This window comes from Chiroxiphia lanceolata, chromosome 11 (genome assembly GCF_009829145.1).
Source record: "Chiroxiphia lanceolata isolate bChiLan1 chromosome 11, bChiLan1.pri, whole genome shotgun sequence".
NCBI classification, from domain to species: Eukaryota; Metazoa; Chordata; class Aves; order Passeriformes; family Pipridae; genus Chiroxiphia; species Chiroxiphia lanceolata.
In genome coordinates this window covers 20,466,931-20,488,442 of record NC_045647.1, presented here as the reverse complement: position 1 = coordinate 20,488,442, position 21,512 = coordinate 20,466,931, and the positions used below count along the sequence as shown (strand labels likewise).

The window sequence follows — 21,512 nt, the reverse complement described above, 5'->3', positions numbered from 1 at the left end:
CAGTTGGCCACTGCTGTGTCAGAAATGCCTCTGCTGTTAGTGGGGAATGTGAGTGTGATAAAGGGGAATTTCAGAGCGTGCTGAATGCAAAGCCTCAGCTTTCTCCTGCCTCCAGAATGTTCTGTGGCTCCAGAACCAGCTGGATGGTAACACTTCTCTGCAGCCACCTCGCTCCCCCAGACATCGGACTCCTCCATCCACCACATGGAGAAATGAGCAAAACCAAGCTCAGAGCCCCTCAGTCAAGTTGTATTAAAACTTTTGTGGCCACAGAAGATTTCCTCTGGCTGCAGGAACAGAGGAGCAGACTCATAATTTCTAGGGCTGTCTCAGCTGACAGCAGTGGCCATGTCCTCTCTGCACTGCCCAGGATGGAGTCCAGCTTGCAATCCGTGCAAGAAAATATGGGAATGTGAGCATGGCCAGGATTTGCAGGGAGACATAAGGCCAAATGCCCTTTGCACCCAAAACACACTTAAAAAGTGCTTGTTCTGCTGAGCTGGCCATACAGAATTTCTCTAAGGAGCTGAGCAGTGAGGAAAAACAGGAGCAAAACTGAAGCCCAAGAGGCTGCAGGTCTAATGAGGTCCCACCACCCCACACAGGGCTGGAGCCTGGAAGCAGGAAGAGGAGCTGGGAGGGCTGTGCTCTGGGTGCCTGCAGCCAGGGGTTGTGGGCACTTGGGCTGTGCTGCTGCAGGGGAATGAGGCACCGGGCACAGAGGAGGAGGAGAGGGATCCTCCGGGGGAAATGGGAGCGAACTCTCCTGGGGGTTGGAAGGGGTCCCAGAGGAGCCCCTCTTAGCTGGGTGTGGAAGTGTCAGGGTGAGGAGCACAGCCAGTGCTGGGGTGGGATGGCAGGAGTGGCTCTGGGAATGGGATTATTGAACAACTGCCACAGCTTGTTCTTTGCCTCACAACAACCTCCCCTCTTGAGTTTGCTCCAAGCAGCAGCCTGAATCCTGAGAGTTTGCAGAGAGCTGGCTCCTTGGAAATGGAACTAGGCCTGACAGGAAGCCATCAGTATTCTGGTCAAATACACGTAGTAAAAACCCTATAGAGTAAAAAAGGTTGGTTATTTATTAATATTTTCTATTATGAGTTGTTACTCTGTTTGCCCTCAACTCTAAATTGGCCTTTTGACTCTTTGTGACTGGTTCCATCGAAGGATAGACAAGAAGGCCACTACTGCTCTTGGGAAAACCTGCTGGTATTTGCAGTGATGCCGAAAATATCCTTGGAAAATATCCTTACAGTAATGGGGGTGAGAGGAGGATTGTGAACCTCCCTCCCAGCAGGAGTGTCTGCACTGGCACTGGGAGATGTGGAGGGTGAAATGGGGCACTTCCCTGGCTCCTCAGGACTTGTGGGATGGAGAGCAGTCCTGGAGCATGATCATTCATGAATTCATGCTGAGGTCCTGCCCAACAAGTCTCCCAGGAATTTCTCCTCCCCTCCAAGTGAAAGGTAAAGGGGGTGTGTGTGATATAACAAATACTGCACCATGTCTTTTCTGTGCAAAGGGCTCTGGGCTGTGAACCAACGGGGTCTTGGTACCACCAAAGACTGTTCTTTTTTGCAGCATTAACCATGAAGGGAAAACTCAACATTTTTGAAATGCAGTCCCAAGTTTACACTGTGCTGGAATGTCTTTCCATTGCACAACTACAGGGTGAACTGCTCTAGGGTAGAGATGGAGCAATTTTTTGCACTCCAGGAGCAAGATAAACCACACTTATTTTTCACACCACATGAGGATTTGTGGGAAATGTTGACATGGTTGTGTCTGTCTGTCGAGGGGACAATAGCAGCTTCAGCATTTTTTTTGCACAGCTCTTTAAAATTCAACTATTTATTGACTTTGTCTTACAGTAAAGGAAGTGTAATTTTGTTTTGCACTTCAGGGATCAATTCAAGTAATCTCATCTTATTTATGAATGTAATGAGGTGTGATTTTCACAGGCATAAACTCAAACTGCAGCTCCAGCCTGCCCCTCATTTTACAGGAGCAATGCCAGCAAGTGATACATTGATTTCATATTTTTATGGGTTCTTACAGTAATTTTCTTTCCATAACAGGTACAGAAATCTGAGCATACATTTCTGTATACTGTGTATTTTGTTATAAAAAGGAACTCATTGCTCTGGGCATTAAATTCAGTTTGCATAACAACGTTCCTGCTGCAGCCAGGACTGCCAAGCAAAATATTTGCCTATTTACTGCTCTGATAGCAGAGCCATAGCATTTACCTTTGCTAAGTAGCAGGGTTTTGAAAGAGGGGTTTATATATTAAATGCCCAGAAAGGGTTGAGAAGAGAGGGCTGAGGTTCAGGGTGATAAATGTCTGAGAGACTTACTATGGGAACTTGGGTAGAAGTAGAGAACAGAAATTCAGATCGGCCAGTGAGAGAGAAAATCCTTGGGGAGTGGTGGAAAGGCTGGAAAGTGAGACTGGGACTAAAGCAGGGAAATGAGGGAATGAATGAAGCCTCTGCTTCTGCTCTGTCAAAGCTTTTGCCTTTTATCCAGCCAGTCTAAATAACTGGGGGGAATCTGACAGTGATGCTGCAAACCTAATAATCACCTGAATTTTCATGTGAAATACTTTTTTGTTTTCACTGCTGAAAAAAATGTATTAAAATAAAAATAAAAACCCAGAAGTTTATTAGTTTTTGAAGGTGAACATTCAGTGAAGACACAATTCCAGTCTGTGGTGGTTGCTCTGCCCTCGCCTTGTCCTCTCCTTCTCCCAGCTGCTCAGGAGACAGAGCTTGGGATGGTTTTCATTAGGCAGAAAGGTTAAGTGAGGTTGTTCTACAGATCTTTATAGTTAGGGTATGTCAGGGAAGGAATCCAGCTTGCCTTTCAGATCCCAGATTTGGGTTTGTAGTCTTAGCAATAAATTAAAAAAAAAAAAAAGGCAATGAAAAGAAAAAAAAAAATCTCCCTGTGAACTCAGCACACATTATCATTTTCCTTGGATTTCCAGATCATTGTGAAACTCCACCAGGCCAGCTTCTCAGTATCAAACTGGAATTGCACTGGAAAATAGCAGGAGTTTGGAGTTGAACCAAAGGGCCTGCATGTGATGGGTCCTGTGGAATCAGGGGCTGTGCAGCCTCATCTGTGTGTCTTTTACCACCACTCCTGGGCAGTGCCAGGTAGCTCAGTTGTAAATAATGCATGAAAAACCTCTTAGAAAATCAGTAATACTTTTGAAAAGGCCCAAATTTATCCATTTTTTCAGAAATACGCATACAAATTCATCCAGACAGCGCTGGTGTCCTCAGCACAGAATGTCAGTGCTTGTGAAGGGAAAGAGAAGTGCAGATAAACTGGGGAGTGCTCAGTTACTGACTGCCTGTAATGGTTCTTTTTTACTGGTTAATTCAACAAGAAAGCACATCAGACCCTGAGAGTCCAGGACCTGCTGCCACCCTTCCGGGAAGAAACTTCAGGCTGTGTGGAAGCTGCATGTGCTGTAACACCCACATTTCCACCTTGGTGGGGGCATGGCTCAGCTGACAGACACTGCAGTGAGACAGGCTGGGGAATCATCTTACCAAAAGTCAGCTCCCAGAAACAAGACAATACATGCAATTCATTAAGTAACCCCATATGATCTTTTGAGTTCCAAAACCTCTTCATCTCCAAGAAATGGTGGTTAGGAGGAGGGTTTTAGCTAAAAGGAATCCTGTGGTTTGACAGAGCAGCAGCAGCAGGGCTGTGAAGTTCCCAGGCAGCACAGGCAGGGCTGCACTGCACGGGCAGCTGGTGCCTGGAGATCCCAGAATATGCTGAGTTGGAAGGGACCCACAAGGATCATCCAGTCCAACCCTCAGCCCAGCACAGGACCATTCCCAGAGGATCATCCAAACCCTCCTGGAGCTCTGGCAGCCTTGGGGCTGTGCCCACTGCCCTGGGGAGCCTGGGCAGTGCCCAACCAGCCTCTGGGGGAAGAACCTTTGGCTGAGATCCAACCTGAGCCTGCCCTGACACAGCTCCAGCCCTTCCCTGGCTGCTGTCCCTGGTCCCCCAGAGCAGAGCTCAGTCCCTGCCCCTCCTCTGCCCCTGCCCAGGCAGTTGGAACTGCACTGAGGTCTCCCCTCAGTCTCCTCTGCTCCAGCTGAACACACCAAGTGCCCTCAGCAGCTCCAGGTGCTGCTGCAGAGACAGTGTCAGTGTGCCCGTGGACAGCTTTTGGGGAAAAGTTTCTTTGCAAATTGTAAATTAATGCAAATAACTTGTCCAAGTGAGTTTGAGGAGCTGTACAGCCTCCCATGAGTGTGTGTGTTAGAGGTGCCTGCTGAGGATCCTCCTCCCCACACCCCCAGTGAGCCTGGCAGGGACCGGAGCAGCCTCGGCTGCTCCAACCACAGCCTGGGATGGGCACCAGTCACCTCCAATATTCTGTGGGTACCAGTGGAATTAGGTGTTTGGAAAAACTTGATAATATGAGAGCATACTGGAACATTTTTTGGATCAGGCTGCTGCATTACTCATGCATCATTAATTCTCCAAATATTAAGGGAACATTTCTTGTTATCGGGCCGTGCTCCGTTAAAGAGATACAGAACAGCTTGAGCCATGATGTCAAACACACCCTCGGCCAAGCAGATCCCCTGCAGGAGGGCAGGGAGGACCCCAGAGTGGGGCTGCTGGTGTAAGAGAACATCTCTGGGCTCAGATGGACGCTCTGGGTTCCTGTTGCATTGCAGGGTGTGCACGTCCATGTTTTACCAGCCCCAAATTGCAATATCTCATTGTCAGTGCTCAGATTGCTTCACTCTCAGGCAGGATTTTCTGTTGTCACAGCAGACCAATTTAATGCTCTTTTTGGCTGCTAACTCTGCCTGTGAGCCTGAGTTTGAAGAGAGTGCAGCCTCAGCGCTGCTGGTGCTGGGACCACAGCAGCATTCATTACCTCTGGTTTTTAGTTGCTGCCATTCCAGCCAGGCTCTCCTCTTTTCCAGGCTTGGAGCTGCTCTGGCACTTTCACTGCATTTGTTGCTGCTGTGCCAGAAGCACAAACAGAATGCCAAGTGAGCCTCATTTCCCCTCTTCTCTGTGTTGGTCCATAATGATGCTACCCACTGTTTTACTGCTCCTGTTCCAGCTTCTGGGAAACTGATAGCTGTGCAGAACACTTTGGAACACTTTGGGAAAAGCTGGGAGTGTGTCAGCAACCAACTGCTTTATTAAGCTCTTTTCCTGGATGGGTGATGCTCTCCCCTGCATTTTAAGGGCATCTCTGAAGAGGGAGTGTGGAATTGGTAGATGGCAGAAGGGACCACAGGGAGAGGTTGGTCCGAGCTCAGCATGGGCTCCCACTGTCAGAACTGTGTAATATTCCATAGTTTCTCCATCTTATTAGATGCTTTGTAGGTAGACAGCTATTAAATTACAGCCCTTGATGGACATGGAAGGATACAAAAATGGCAAGGTTCACATATGCAGTGAGGGGAATCAGCTAAAAGTGACTGTGGGAATGCCCACGATGCTGGAGGAGGTCTGCAGCACCTCTGGCTTGCCTGTCTTCCCACCAGGCCCCTGGGAAAAGTGGAGCACTTCTACCTTTGGGATCTGCCTAGGATGGAAGCAGTGCTGTATCCAAACCCAACCAAAGGCTCAGAATTCTGCATTGTCTTCCTGAGCCAAATGGAAAGAGGTGTCTGAGCATCCCCCAGTTCCCACGGGACTCCAAACTCCTGAGAACTCTGTGCCCTGAGCGCTGGTGGGGCCTCTGGAGTGGGAGATGCAGATGCAGGAGGCAGTGAGGAGTAGGACAGGTTGGATAAGCCATGTAATCTCTGGGCCCTGGGGACATTCCTTCTGCAGCAGAGTGAATCTGGCTGTAAAAATATATCAGCTTTCCTTGCCCTTGCATACAGAAGGCTTTAGTTTGGAGAGTGCATTTTTTCTTTTTTCCTTTTTTCTTTGCCCCCTGTTTCAGTGGAATTATTTTTTTTAGGTATTCCTGCTGGCTATGTGCAGAAATTTGAAAAGAAACAATATCTCTGCCTTTGGGAGCTGGTGTTTTTTTGTCATGGAACTGAGTTCTTGAAACACAACCAATTTTCTATTTAGTCCTTCTCATGTGTTATTTCTCTTTCTTTATGACGCAAAGTAGCTCTTGACAGAAATGATGCACTTGTGTATCATGTAAAAAGCAGACTTTAAATCAGATTATATTTTTGGTGGCTTACAAGATGGAATTTGCCAAGGTGAGCTCTGGGGAGTGACTGTTTTGGGAGGCACAAACTGTCCCTCTTTTCAGTGTCCCTGCTAGAGAGCCCCAGTGGCAGGGGGAGCTTTGGAACCAACTCTCCATCACTACAACCTGTGGCACATTTCAAACTCATCAGCAGCAATGGAACTACAGAAAGATAAAGTGAGAGACTTGGGTGTGAAATCTGAAGGGGGGGAAGGCTGTTCAACACCACTTGATGAGCCAGGAAATTCAGTTGCTGTAGTTTTCAACAATTTTTTCGGCTCTGGCATGTCAGGTGGGTGTTAATGCTTCCAAATTGCTTCCACCATGGGGATTTGCCCTGAAGAAGAAGTCTAAGTGTGACCCCAGCCACAGCCAGGGCTCACAGGCACCAGGGACAGCGGGCACTGGGCAGTGCAGGATGGTGCTGGGAGGGCCCCAGGGATCCTGCACCCTGATCCATCATCGCTCAGGCTGGAGGGGAGGTGAGCAGAGACATAGAAACAGCGAGGAAGCAATGATGTAACAGTTTTACAAGGGAGGTCAAAACTGCTTTATTGCTTTTATCAGTTGGATTTGAGTGAAAAACGATGAGTGTTTCTGCAAGGATCACACACGCCTGTGGTTGTGAACTTCACTGCTTGGCACAACACCAACACTACCAAGCCTATCAGAGCTCAAAGAGCATTTGGACAATGTCCTCAGGCACATGGTGGGATTCCTGGGGTCCTGGGCAAGGGCAGGGATTGGACTTGATGATCCTTGTGGGTCTCTTCCAGCTCAGGATATTCTGTGACTCTGTGACTTGGTAACTGGTGGATTACCCACATATTTCCTGGGCATCTGGGCTCAGCCTGGAGTGTGAAATGGCTGTGGCAGAAATTCCTGAGCAGAGACAGCTGCCTCATTTCCTCAGGAGCTTTTCCAAGCAGCATTCCTTCCTTTCCCACCTTCCCTCTGCAGACTCTGAGGCTGTTGAACATATCTAAGCACACAGTTTTTTCTGTGTCCCAGGAGCTGGCTTAGTCACTTAATGATTTTATATACCTCTATCTCTTTTTCTTCAGGGAAGGGAAGAGGTAAAAGATCTGCTATTCTGACGTTATTAAAGGCATGCTCCTCTGTGGAACTCACCCAGGGCATCAGGGAACCTGCAAAGATTTCTGGGGAAAACTGTCATGGAGCTGAAACCAAAGCTAGAGGTGACCATGGGACCTACACAGTAACTGCCCAGGGGGTTGCTCTGGGAGGTGTCTGTGGCACTCCAGTCTCACCTGGGGTGGTGACAAGTGCACATGATGCCTGTGTTAGGCTGGGGACTTCCAGCCCCTGTGGAAGGAGCTCCTCCCCTCCCAGGTTTTTTTCTGGTTGCTCCAGCAGGACATGATCCCACTGCCTGCTGGCAGGAAGGGTGTTTGTGCCTGGGTCCTACACAGCAGCACTGGAGCCCAGACAGCCCACTCAGAACACCCACACCTGGGGGCTTTGAATCCTGAGTCACCTCCAGGAAACACTTCCAGCTGTCCTTGATGGCGTTCCCTCTCCAAAGCCTCTGCTGGGCAGGGAGGAACCACATCTTCCCTGAAAAGATGATTGCCACCTAAAATTTCCTTGGGTGTTTAGCCAGGATCAGTGAGATGCCAATCAGGCCAGGATATGTATGGATAATTCTGAATACCAACAGTGTTCACCTGACAGCCCCCCCCCCCCCCCCCCCCCCCCCAGTTAGGAAGTGCCAGCAAGGATGGAGAATAAAATCAGCCTGTCATTAAGACAATGAGGCCCGTATGCTCGTACAGTCAAATAAAAGTGAACTCAGTGTATTGAAGAGCCAAAAAAACAGATGAATGAACCACAACAGACATCCTGAAAATCGTGTTTATAATGCAAATATTGATATTTCTCTCGCTTTTTTTCCCTGATGTAAATCACATCTCAATAAGGCATCTGCTAGAAGAGAACATATTTTTGCCTCTGAGCTCAGACTCAAATGAAGCAAACCCAAGTTGAGAGAATACCTACAGGCTGCTGTGATGACTGGAGACCACAGACAGTTGGGAGTCACAAACCAGACTTGCCATCGTGATGGATGCTGAGCCTGAAAGTCATTTATATGCAAATCTGCACAAATTAATCTGAGGGTTTTTTCCCTAAAAATGCAAACCACACCATTTTCTCCTGGGATCAAACTGCAAACGTTGGGATTGGGGGAATCCAGAAATAGTTGCAACCAGAAAACACTTCAGTGCCAGAGAAATTATCCTCTTTCTCCTGTTTCCATGTTGCTTGTACACAAGAAGAGAAAAAAGAGAAGAGAACTTATGGGCTTGCTATTATTTTTCATTCTCAGGAAGAATTTCCCTTACTTTGCTAAAGGTTTGGGCTGTCACTGCTCTGCACTTGCTCTCTACCTGCTGCTGGCTCAGTTAGTTATTGCTTTGCAGGTCTGACAGATCAGCCCACCTTTCTCCCTCAGTGACCCAATTAACTGGGCAAATTATGTCTTATACACAATGCTAGCAGAGGGCTCTGAGCTTCAGGCTTTCCTCCTGGGAAAATGTACCAAAACCTTTCCTTCCCTTTGAAGGTGCCCCTCTGAGTGGATATATCACATCCCTGGGTGACAGGGGCAAGCCTGTGGTACTAAACAATGTTTGGCTCAAGGGCAGTCAGATGTGCTTTCTTATCTGCTTTTCTTGTCATATATATATATTTGCCTTTTGCTGCTATTCTTATTTTTCTGACCTCCCTTTCAGGGAGCACAAAGAAGAAATATACCCTTTTCCTTGGCTTCCTTTTGGACTGTCTTCCTGAGAGCCAAAAGGCTGTGAATACTCTCAGTTCAAATGCCAGTGCTCTCTCAGCTGGAGGGCTAAACCATACCCAGCAGGTATGGACACACTGTCAGGAACAGGCACCTCACCCATCCAAACTGTGCACCCACAGCAGCAAAAGAGGTGAATGTTTGGAAAAGACATTTATGGGTTTTAGCCAAACAGAGATTTTCATAAAACACAGTTTCAAATTGGTAACGCAGAGTTTATAGACTTTCTGAGCACTGAAGTGGGTAAGTAGAGCTTAAAAGCTATGAAGGAATGAGAACTGAGCCCAAAAACCCGAGTGTAGAAAGAGCTGTGCTAGTTAACACCAGCTAAGGACTTGGCTCTCAGCTTCTCTGTATCAGATGACACAAGTTGTTGTTGTGGGTTTGTTTTGTTTCCACCTCTGCTGTTGTGGGATTTGACCACATTGCAACATCCCCAGCCCGTCAGAGCCTGCACAAGGGCTCCCTGTGCTCCACAGCACATCTCCTTCACTGCAGTGTAACCCAGCACTCGGGACAGTGCCCGAGGTGTAGGGTAAGTGTTGACTAAGGGACACTTCTCCAGCTGCAGTGTGGCACTGTCCTGTGCTGGCATCACTGACAGGCTGCTACAGGCCACTAATGACCGTTTCCTGCCCTCAGATCACATTGTAAACGCATTAATAGATCACAACTGTGGCTCATATCTTGCTTAGCTGGTGAAAGGAAATCCCTCTCCTCCAGATGAAGTGAGTGAAGGTGGGAGTGCCATTCCTGCTTCACCGGGACTACGGCAAAGGCTTTCTTATGGTTCAAGATTGAGGAGAATAGCTGTGCTTTCCTCTCATTTCTTCTCAGGCACAAAAAGGTGCAGTTTGGGAGCTCATATTAACCAGCCTTATGAAGTGCACCATATGTTTTAGCCTTTCTTAATTACTGTAGCCTTTACAGCCTCAGCTAGATGTCATACTTAGTGCTTTGTTTTACAATTAAATCTCTCCTTTGGGGAGATCTTAAAACCTTTTTCTCTCGCCGTCGGTGAAGTGTAAAGGAGAACTGCAAATTTACATTACTCTGGGCAAACAACAGTTTTGTTTGGAAAACAAGCTTTAAACTATTATTATATCAAAATGCTTTTTATTAAATGCTGTGTTGATGCTGCATAACAAGAATGTAAGAGATAAAGGACATTTTTTCTTCCTCTTCAGCAATGCCTTGCATCAGGCAAAGCTTCTGTTTATTATTTACAGATAAAGGTCTACACAAAATAAAACCAATACCAGCTCAGGTCTCCACATGTTTTCAAGATCTCAATGCTAAGGAGGAATTTACATCTCAAGCAGACTGTTGGTAACCACTGAAGGACTTGAATCTATTCACAGCCCTCTCCCACTCCTCAAACCCACACACACTTTTTGCAAAGAGCTTTGCACACATATATGTCTCAGCAAAAAAAAAATAAATTAAAATTCTTAACTAACAGCAAGCTTAAATTTAGCTCTTCTGAGCCTCATGTGGAGATCGCTGAAGTTCCACTGGAAAACAACTCGCTGAGGTGATTCCTGGGGGCAGGGATGGGAATACAACTTTCTTTGGCTCCACAGCTGTTCCCAAGCACTGACTAAACATCACAGCTCCCCTGGAAGGTAAATAAGGGATTAACCACACCTTGTGGGCATCATCTCAGGGTGGAATTCAGCAACAGTGTGGTGGGAGGGGTGCAGAGTTGCTGTGGGGGGCTGGCACTGGGATGGCTCCATCTGGAACTGTGAGGAGCTTCCACCACTCACCCCAAATGTCATGAGGTTTTCTACTTATGGCAGCAATTCCCAACTATGTTTTGTGCTACTTTATATAGATAATACCAAAGAGGGAAAAATCCTCATTATGTTTTCCAGTTTCTCAGTGACTGGTACTGTCTTGTCACAGAAGCATTAGTGTTGCAGTTTCAGGGAAGATCAGTTTAATTTATTGCTGATTGAAATAGAGATGGGCCAGAAACAAAACCCTAAAGCACGTTCCTCCCCCTCTTTTCTCTGGGGTGTCACTGGGCTGTTTCTAACATGTTTTTCTTCCCAGACCAGTGGCATTTTAACCTTTCTCTGCTCCCTCTGCCCAGAGGGGCTGAGGGGGGGTCGCTGTGGAACCCCCTGGGACCAGCCCAGCCTCCCCTCACAGAGGGGCCTCTGCAGCCCCCCAGCCTTGCCACAGGCACCCAGTACGAGGAGTATGAGGAAAAGGGTTCTTTTTGTGTGTGGACACCGTAAGAAGCCAAAGGCACTGCGCTGCTCCAGAGGAATTCCAAAGAAGAAAGTGATGGTGGGTGGTGCCCAGAGATGGAAGGACCACTGCAGCCCCCCGCTCCTCACCCCAGGCAGGACACACTCCTGTGTTTCCCTTGTGTTAATGGTTCCCTGCTCCCTCTCCTCGAGCCAAAACACCTGTTGGAAGGCATCCTGGCTCCCCCAGGTCTGCCACAGGGAGCCCAGCCCCTGCTTGGCTGCACCAAAGGTGCTGAGGGAGAACGACCCTCCTGCATGAGGAGCCCCCTGAGGGGTCCCCTCTTGCTGGTGGGGCCTTTGGCAGCCACATAGTCACCTCTCCTCCTCCTCAGGTTAAAATCAGGGGAAAAATGAGATTCCCCTTCCTTCTCTGAGGACAGGGTTTGCACAGGGCTCAGGTGTGACTGCAGCATTTTCCCTCACCCCTGTGAGGATGCTGGACTATGCAGAACTATTCCAGAAAAGCCTGGAGGTGCACAGGGGACACAGGGAAGTGGGGTTGTTCTGATGAGCAGCTACCACAGTGCTTTGGTAATCCCTGAGGACAACCAAAAAAACCGCTCCAAACAAACAAACACAGTTTCCTCTGTGACCCTTTCTCTTCCCCACAGAGGCTTCTGGCTCACGCTGGAGACCACCGGGGTGGGATCTGTGGGCATCTGGGATCTGCCCACCACTGCCTGAAAATCTCTTCAGAGCAACCCTTCCCCCGAAAGTGGAATGTGCTGAGGACACAGTCTGGGCTGCTACAGGTCAGACCCTCACTACGGAGGATTTTTTTTTTCCTATTTGTTTATTTTTTCTTTCTGATGGTTACAATACTAATGGGCCACATTTTCCTTCTCTCTGGCATTGTTAAGGAGAAACAAGGATATAGGGATATCCCTAAACAGTTTACATCTGTGTTCTGAGTCGCAGAGTAAACACCCAGCCAAATTTCAGGGGGGAAACTGGAGACAGCTGTGAAAGGGGCATTGCTGCTGTTTGTTTTATAGGGTCAGTTGTTCCCTTCAGTAGGAATGGGGGAACCACGTCCAAGGCTATCAGGAGTTGACCTTTGAGCACGAGCTAACCAGGGCCACACAGTATTCCAGCCTTCTTCCTTTCCTGCCAGCAGCATCCATGAATCCAGTGAGGCAGTACGTGCTGTGTGTGGGTGCCTATTGCACAGATCGAGCACTGCAGCTTCAGATACGGTGGGAAAACAGAGAATGAGACATTGCAGTTGGGTTTTCCAGAGCAGGTAACATTAGGACTAATTTTTAACTTTGAACCGAGATGTTTTTGTGTGCACTGGGTATATTTGTGCAGGATGAGGTCTCCAAATAGTCCCTGTGGGGCTCAAGAGCTGGTTTTGCTAAGAACTTGACTGGCTGTGTGTGTCTGCACTGCCCAACCACAGGGATGGCTGATAATTTTCACATGTTCTTAGAGACCCATCATGGCAGAAGTCGGTGCTAACCAGCTCACATGGCCTTCAGCTTTCCAAGATTTAATCATCAGGTTTCCAGGCTCATTCAAGTTTTTATTAGCTCCACACCTTATGCAATTTGGGAAGCCTCTAATATGAGGCCCTGCTGCTGGCTGGAGGAGAGAGCTGGTCTGCCAGCCCTTGGCGACAGTCACTCGTGTCCCCACAGCAGTCAAAACACAGTTTTACTTGCTGCTTTGGATCATTTGTATTTTACAAGAAGCAAGGAAATCAGCAATGACAACTGCATACTCTACAAGAGTAGGTTAGTTTCTATCCCAATGGGTTTATTTTAACAGAAGACTGTTTTTTTTGCTGCAAGCCTGAGGCTGGGGTAGCAGGTGGCATCAAACAGCAGTTTGTATATGGGGTAACTTTGTGACATCTGGGGAAAAGCCATTCAGTGGTTTGTTTGTGCAGTGGGTATTTATTACCAACCCAGGATGTTACTTGAGCTCAGACTCAGTGCAAACATTTGTATTTGAGCCATTCACCAGAGGAGAACAACGATCTGTGATGAGTAATTATAAGGGTTTATGCACTTCTTTGTCAAAGGGGACCTTGCTGTACCTTCCAAACTGCCAGTGACCCACACTCACTGGAAACAGGTCTGTGCCTGTGTGGGCTGAGCTGGAAACCTCTCCTCAGCAATGACAGCCTCTCCTTTGTCTTGTGTGTCACCAGGCTGGGGTTACACCAGGGGTCCCACAGAGATTCAGGTGCTGGTCGGACCAGATCTGTGTGTGAGGACTGAGCAGCACCCGGTACCTGCAGGGGATGAGACACAAAGCAACAGCCTCAGTTAAGGAGGGGATGTAAAGGGCTGCTGGGATTTGGGATCCTGCTGGAGAGCAGAGAACTGTGGAAGGCTTAAACAGTGTTTCTCTGCATTTGTGAGCACTAGAGATGAGACAGAGCTGGTCTTATGATTCGAGGAGTTTTGAAGGGCTGATGTTTCTGGCAATTTTCTGGTAATTCAGTGAGTGGACAAAAGCAGTGGGGAACTCCAGACAGCAAAGCAGAAAGTTGGGAAATGGGGCTTCCCATGCAGTGATGTGCAGAAGTAGCAGATGGAAATCATACTTCAGAGATGAAGACACAATCCTCTCATTTTGGGTTGGGAATGGAGCGTGTTACAGGGATTATGAACTTGCAATTGGAATCTAGATGGGAATATTCAGGCCCAGAGTGACCTTTACAAATCTATCTTGTAAATTTGGAAAGGACAGAAGGGGATCCCACATAGGCTGGTGCACATGAAAAGCACACAGAACTGATGTTGTGGATATGGGAGTGAACCCCAGAGTTGATAACAGCAGAAATAGGAGTGCACAGGAATGTGCCTGCAGGGCTGACAGTGAACACACACAGGCTGTTTTTTGGGGGTTCTGTGGCATGAGCAGTGTGTGTGTGGGCAAAGATTCTGACTCCAGCAGCAGCAGCTCCCTCTGATCCTACAGGATACTGCAGCAGGAGATGGATATGTGCTCATCTTGAAAACAAATGCAAGAACTATTAATTTTAGCTGGCCATGCAAACAAGCCACAGTGCTGCTCTGAGCAGAAATACTTCCACAAAGGGAAAAGCTCCTGGCAGTAGAAGGTGAGCAGGTAAAATTCAGCACTCAAGAGGGTATGTAAGCTAAATATCTAAGTAAAGGAATGACAGAAGATACAATTTATTTCATGTAAGAAGCCTGGCAAGTCCTTACTTGCACTGAAAGACCAATGGTTAAAAAAAACAAAACCACACAAACTTAAGGGAGAGTTTGAAGTTCTCCCTGCCATCCTGCCTGGAGGTGGCTGTGTGACACTGCAGCCTCTCCAGTTCCATTCCTTCTCCATCCCTGCTGGGGTTGCTGCCTTTCCTCCTGCTGGGCAGCTCTCGGGAGCTGCTGCTGCTGTGTTCTCCCTGTGCCCCTGCCCCATGCTCACATCTCAGCTGGACCTGGAGAAGAAATGGTCCAGTGTCACCAAAGAGAGGCCTTTTGCTGCCTTCTCTTTGCTGTCAGTCCCTCTCCTGGTTTTACTGCCTGCCAGTTGCTCATTGGGTGCCCTGTGGGAGATGCCCTGTGGGAGTTGCTCCTTTGCCCTGAATAGCCCTGTACAGCTCTGAATGTGCCCTGTCAGTAAATCAGATTCCTGCCTTGGGACAATAATTTGTTCCATGCACCAATGGGGACCAGAACTGTAAGAGGACACCAGGCTTTGCTGTTCTCATGAAGAGCCACTCCAGTTCTCAGTGTAGAGCATTTTTCCACAGAGAATGTAAAGCAGCGGAACAGGCTGCCCAGGGAAGCAGTGGAGTCACCATCCCTGGAAGCGTTTAAAAAACATGTGGATGTGGCACCTGGGGACCTGGCATCACACAGTGTGCTGAGCTGGAAGGGACCCACAAGGATCATCCAGTCCAACTCCTGGCCCTGCACAGGCCCATCCCCATCAGTCACCCCCTGTGCCCCAGAGGATCATCCAAACCCTCCTGGAGCTCTGGCAGCCTTGGGGCTGTGCCCACTGCCCTGGGGAGCCTGGGCAGTGCCCAACCAGCCTCTGGGGGAAGAACCTTTTGCTGAGATCCAACCTGAGCCTGCCCTCACCCAGCTCCAGCCCTTCCCTGGCTGCTGTCCCTGGTCCCCCAGAGCAGAGCTCAGTCCCTGCCCCTCCTCTGCCCCTCCCCAGGAAGTTGTAGACTGTATTCTGTGATTTTATGCACAGCTTCACAGGGCATTTTGGCCCTCCTCACAGTCTGCATCTCACTTTCCCCTTGCTTACTTTCTTCCACCCTGTATCCATCCTGACTTTCCCACTGGCTGCTCTCCTGCGTTCTACCCACTGCTGTATCCAGCAGGGCCGGGCACAGTGCTGACAGATCTCTGCCCCCACAGAGAACCCTGCTGACAGTAGCAGAGCTGGATGTGGGTGCAAAAACCCACATAAGAGGAGCCCACACAGAAAGAGCCCGTGGGCTCTGGGTCCTGCTTGGCAACCTCAAGTATTTGTGAAGTTCTGCTGAAATGGCATTTTGATACTTTATCCTTTCAAAATGAGGAGCATGTCTCAGACTCAGAGTGGAGCTTCACGGGGTGCAGCCTGTTGGCTGTCACTCTTATCTTGGATATTTGTTTTGTTTACAACCTGTATGTAATTTGCTGCAGCAAATCTGAAGTGGATTTTGACAGTTTGCATCAGTCACCTCATCCACCATGGGAAGAGCTGGAGCTTCATCTGTTCTTTGAAAACTTTCAAGGCCAACACTGAACAGTTTCAAAAAAAACAACAATAAGAAGAAACTTGTTGTTTCAATTTCATCCTCAACTTTCTCACTCTCAAACTGTTCAGGTACTGTTCAAAGGTACAAAGGATCCTGTGAGAGGAATGGGGATGGCCAGGACGAAATGGGAGATGCCAAGAGGGGCGGCTGGGGAAAAACATCACTCTGCCTGCTCCCTGCACATCTGCGTGGATGTCAGATTTGAACCTTTACCTGCTCCCTGCACATCTGCATGGATGTCAGATTTGAACCTTTACCTGCTCCCTGCACATCTGCATGGATGTCAGATTTGAACCTTTACCTGCTCCCTGCACACCTGTGTAGGTGTCAGATTTGAGCCACTACTGCATATTTGGAAATCAGTCCAAACTCAAGTGCGTCTCACACCCTCAGCTGGGTTTTCTTGGGAGCTTTACATGTGACAAAACTGAACAACAGGAACAACAGGCACCAAGCCCTGCCAGAGGGAGGGTTGTACCTGTTTCTATGGCTGTGGGGTAGAGGGAGAGCTTGCCTTGGCAGAGGGTCTGTCCCTCCATCCTGTGCCACCTGAAAGCTCCTCACTGAGGTGACACTTGCTGGCACCAGACTGCTGAACTCCCACAGCTGTGCTTTCCAGTGTGTGCTCACTGAGGGTGAAAAACCTTGAGAACAAGGGAGAGTTTCAAGTCAGGTTCCAAGATAAAGACAATTTTCCTGCTATTTCTCCTGAATAGCTGTTTGATCTTAGATTTGGGTACATTTCTCAGCCGCTTGCAGTAAAATGTCAGAATCTGAAAGAATACTTTATCAAATGCTGCTTCTAAGTGCTCTTGGCTTGCCAGTACATTAAATTAATGAGAAGTCACTGTCAGGCACACTCTCTCCTTGCTTGAAGAATTATGCTTTACTCTGTTTCACATGTACAGCCATATTTCCTCCCAGGGCACAGAGTGTGAATGTGACCAAACACCTGCAGAAAAACTGGCTTCTGATAAAGAAAGGGAGATGCTGTTTTCCTCCTATACTGTCTGAGTAAGTAATTCTCACACTGCATTCATCCAGCACCGCAGGAATCTTCTCCTGTGAGCTGGTTCTTCAACTTTTCCCTGTTAAGAGTTCAACCGTGCAGGTCATGGCAAATCTTTGAGTCCTGGTGATCAGAAAGCTCCAGAACAGTAAGAGCTGGAGCGGGCTCAGAGCAGACATACACTGTGATTGATTTGTTTGGATTGGGACGGTCTATACATTGTGCCACTTTTCTCTCCTCTGAAATGTGTTCTATTATTGACTCCCTGGTATTTCAGAGCAGCAGCATCTGCTAAAAGCTTTTCCTATGTGAGCTGTGCATTTCTTATGTTTCCCAGCCATACACTGCAATGAAAGGCATGCTGGGGAGTGGCCTGACTTTGGCCAAGAAGGCTTTGCTTACTGCTGCTTTGTGACATCTTCCCGAATTCTGAAAAACTGTGGTTGGATGAGGACACGCGAGCAAATATTTCAGTCTGAGTCTGCCTGCACTTGACAATTGTTCTGCTCTGCTCTGCTCTGTGGTGGTTCAGCCAGAGTAGCACCACTTTAAAGTGGGAATGACAGAGCCATGTGGAAAGGACAGTCACAGAAGGGATGCGGCAAAAGAGTTCCTACAATTTACAGGGGCAGAAGAAGGGGGTAGAGGACACTGGTGGTGTGGTTCCCACTGGCCTGCAATTAGGAAATGGTTGCTTAGAAAACACTAAAGACCTTTTTTTGTGTCTTAGCTCTGGAATTCTGCAATGTCACATCTCACCCCTGGTTTGGGTCGTCTTCTTTTTTGGGGCTTTTATTTGGAAAATAAGTTGCTTCGAAGTGGGTCAAGGATTAACCACACCAGAGGCTTCTCTGTGTCCTCGTTCCCTGGCTGTCTCTTGGAAGGAGGCAGTGCTACCCCTCTCCCCTTTGGTCCCATTGCAGACCTCAGAGCTTCAGGAGTGTTGGAGATGCAAAAACTGGCAGAATCAAACAAACATTTTCCCTCCTGAAGTCAGACTTCCAAAGAGTTAGTTTTGCTTTCCAAAGCTAGTCCCTGAGTGGGTATGTGCTTATCCCACCCATGAGGGAGGCTGCTCTGGATCTTTGTGTGGATTCACACGACCTCCTTTCACTCCCCAGACAATGCTGTCAGTTTTATTTCACTGGGAAATGATGGATATTTCCTTTAGCCTCACTTCATTAAATCCTGGATGTATTAGTTCTTCAGTGTCACTTGAAGTCAAAGCAAAACATTTTAGGCAATCTTATGATGTTAAAAAAATTACTCTGTTTCTGAGCCATATTTTTACTTGGCTAAATTGAGTGAAAGCACTGCCTGAAGACAGGCCACCAGTGTAGGAGTTCAACTTTTGGGTTCAGTTAGGACTTGCTGGATTCACTCCTGGGTGCTGTGCTGAGGTGCAGCAGAGCAGAGCTGGCAGGTTACTTAAACACAGTTTTGCTCTGCTGAGGAGTTTCTGTTCTCTCCTTACTGGAGAGGGCCTTACTGGCCCCCTGGGGCTGTGTTGCATGTGTTACTGCTGTTTTACTCTGATATGAAAAGGGATGCATTGGTTTCTCCTTTGGTATGTCAGAGCAGGGCAGAATCTGCTCCCCATGTCACAGTCACCCACCATGGCAGTGCCACTGCTCTCCTCTAGCTGCTCAATGCTCAGCTGCTGGACACCAGACTGAGACCCTGCACGTGGCTTCCCCACATCTCTCCACTACTAAAGGTGCTCCAACAAACCCCAAGTTTGAGGCTGTGTCTCCTCCTGAAGTCTCCCCATTCCTGTACACTCAGCTCTGGGCGTTGGAAATGTGGTTGTGCAAGTGGCAAGAAGGATTTTTAACTCCTGTCTTTAACAGGTCTCATTGTCAGGATTTCTTGCCTGTGTGGGCTGTGTTGATAGTAACAGTTAAAGGGTGGTTTGGGGAGAGGAAACTTTATGCTGAAGATCTGACAGAGCCAGGGGTGCAGCTTGCACCTTCTCCTGGATCTGAGGAAGGATTTGTGTGCCTGGAAGCTGCTGAAGTATCTCCCATGTGCATCAGTTGGTCTTGGGAGAGATTTTAGTCCTACCTACAAACTTCGCCTTGCTAAGCCCATCATGGCTTTAACAGCAAAAGCTGCTGGAGTGATTTTAGGAGACTTCTGTAATTCCTGTTGTAGTTTTATCACAGTCCTGACTCCATTGGTCTCTCCTGGTCTTCCTCAAACATGTGTGACTCAGTCAGGGTGTGGAGCTGGTAGACGTGGGCTTGCTCCCAGCTCGGCCACAAACCCAGTGCAAAGCCCAAATGAAGTGTTACCACTGGCTCTGCTGCTCCCCATCTGCCCCTGCCACAGTGGGGGACAGCAAGAGGCACTCATGGGCTCTCACCAGACTATTTAAGGGGACTATAACACTGCCTTCAGAGCAGCAGTGCTCACACTGCATCTCTGCAGAGGAAGAACAAATCAGAGTCCTCAGGTCTTTCTATGCCTTCATTTTTCCTCCAGATTAAATTCAAGACTGTGCAGGATCATTTTTGAAGGGCTGATTGTTTGCTCACAAAGTAAATAGTGCTTTTCTCTCTGGCTACAGTTACACAATGATTTTGTATGGTTGGCCCATCCCTGAGGGTGTCCAGCAGCAAACCCCCTCCCCACACACACTGCAGCATCACACAATAAGACAGTCCCACTTTCCCAGGCTTTGGCTGTGTTGGAGACAGGATACCACAGCACTCAGAGATGGAAATTCTTACCCTGCCACTTTTCCCTAATTGTGCACACATTTTGTCTGTGCAGGCTTCAGCCTTGCCTGTGAATGGGAGCAGCTGAGAGCCAGAGCCAGCCCAAAAGTTTCTTCAACATGTTGCATTTTTACTGTCAGACGGGCTGGGCTGTGTTTGCCACAAGGAAGAGAGAAGAGTGGAGGAGGAGGGCATGATGAGGAACCTCTCCCCCAGGGCAGCAGTGACAGAAGGTGACCAAGCACTGCACAGAGCCACCACCTCTGACTGCAGCAGTCGATTCTGCTCCATCTCTTGGTTGCCTGGAAGGGCAAAGCTGGCAGCCATGCTGTGGATGCTCTGCTGCCTCCCTCAGCTGTTTGCAGCTGTCTGCTTGGCCTGGGCCAGGGGCAGGCTGGTGCTGCAGAGCTGGCTGGCTGTGGGCTGGACAGTGGCCTTGGTGGGACAGTGAGTGCCCTGCTCCTGCTGCCCTTCCCTGCAGGCTTGGGCAGAGCTGTCCTGCCAACAGCCCTGGGGGACATCAGAGAGACTGAGCAGTGAGGCATGGGCAAGCAGTGGGGGTTGGTTGGTCCCTTCCTCCCATAACCAGTGCCCGAGAAGATGAAGGAGCTCTGCAGAGTGAAAATGTTCTGGCTGTTTGTCCCGGTGCTGCCCCAGGGGCTTGGGACAGAGCTCCAGGGCCGGCCCTAAGCCAGGCTGAGGGCTGGAAACAGCTTGTACTGAAGGGACAGAAATGCAGCCTAAAGGGAGGTCCTGGAGCTCCCATCCAGGGCGAGAGGCTCCCTGTGACAGCCCCCCGAGCCCACGGGCAGGTCCCGCTGCCTGGGGGGAGCAGCACCCGGGGTTCTCTGAGGACCCTCTGGGAAAGGATGTTTTCCTGATGACATAGTGCTGCAGGGACGTTTTTCTTCTCAGGGACTTGTCTGTAATTTATCCCAGGATGGGTTTCTATAAACAGTCTCTATTGTCATATAAATATGGCAGCGGGACCCTCTCGGTGAACACACTGGGGTCCAACCATCCGATGTCTCCCTGACGGCTCTCAGCAAGGTAAACTTGGGGCCACCTGGATCTCCGTAAGCAGCCGTGGGACTAAAAGAACAGGAGAAGCCCTTCTCGGCGCAGTTTCAAGGCCACCTTTGACCGGCAGAGGGGGATTTAACCCGGGCAGAGCGGGGCTCGCCTCTCACCCCCGGCTGCTCCCGGTGTGCCCGCGGGCTGGGGGAGCGCTGAACACATCCCCTGGCTGCGGCGTGTCCGCCGAGCTCCTGAACACATCCCCGAGCTCCTGAACACACCCCGGAGCTCCTGAACACATCCCCGAGCTCCGCCGTGTCCGCCGAGCTCCTGAACACATCCCCGAGCTCCTGAACACATCCCCGAGCTCCTGAACACATCCCCGAGCTCCGCCGTGTCCGCCGAGCTCCGCGGGCTCCCCGGGGCCGGGGCGCTCCCGTCCCTCCTCCTCCCGCCCGGCCGCGGCCGCGGCCCCGCTGTCAGCTTGGACAAACCCCCCAAAGCCGCAGCTTTCCGGCCCCTCCTCCGTCTCCCGGGGTCCGCGGCCCCTTCCCCGCGGACGGAGCGGACGGAGCGGCGGCGCGGGCGGTAAGTGCGGGGGGGCAGGAGCGGAGCCCCCGAGCCCGGCCGGGGGTCCCGGAGCGGCCCCGCTCAGCCCCTCGGGGCAGCGGACACGACCCAAAGCCCTCTCTCCCGGCTCCAATCCGCGGGTATTTCCTTACGCTGTTC

At 49.4% G+C, this 21,512-nt stretch overlaps 1 protein-coding gene across 1 annotated transcript in view; it reads left to right on the top strand.

The window, feature by feature from the left end:
* Positions 1–12,377: 12,377 nt before the first annotated feature.
* The window catches only part of FBLN2 (fibulin 2), a 112,300-nt gene continuing 103,165 nt past the window's right edge, over positions 12,378–21,512 (top strand). Inside the window, exon 1 of the mRNA XM_032699315.1 lies at positions 12,378–12,539. The gene's annotated coding sequence lies outside the window, so the exon portion shown is untranslated. The remainder of the gene's footprint in view (positions 12,540–21,512) is intronic.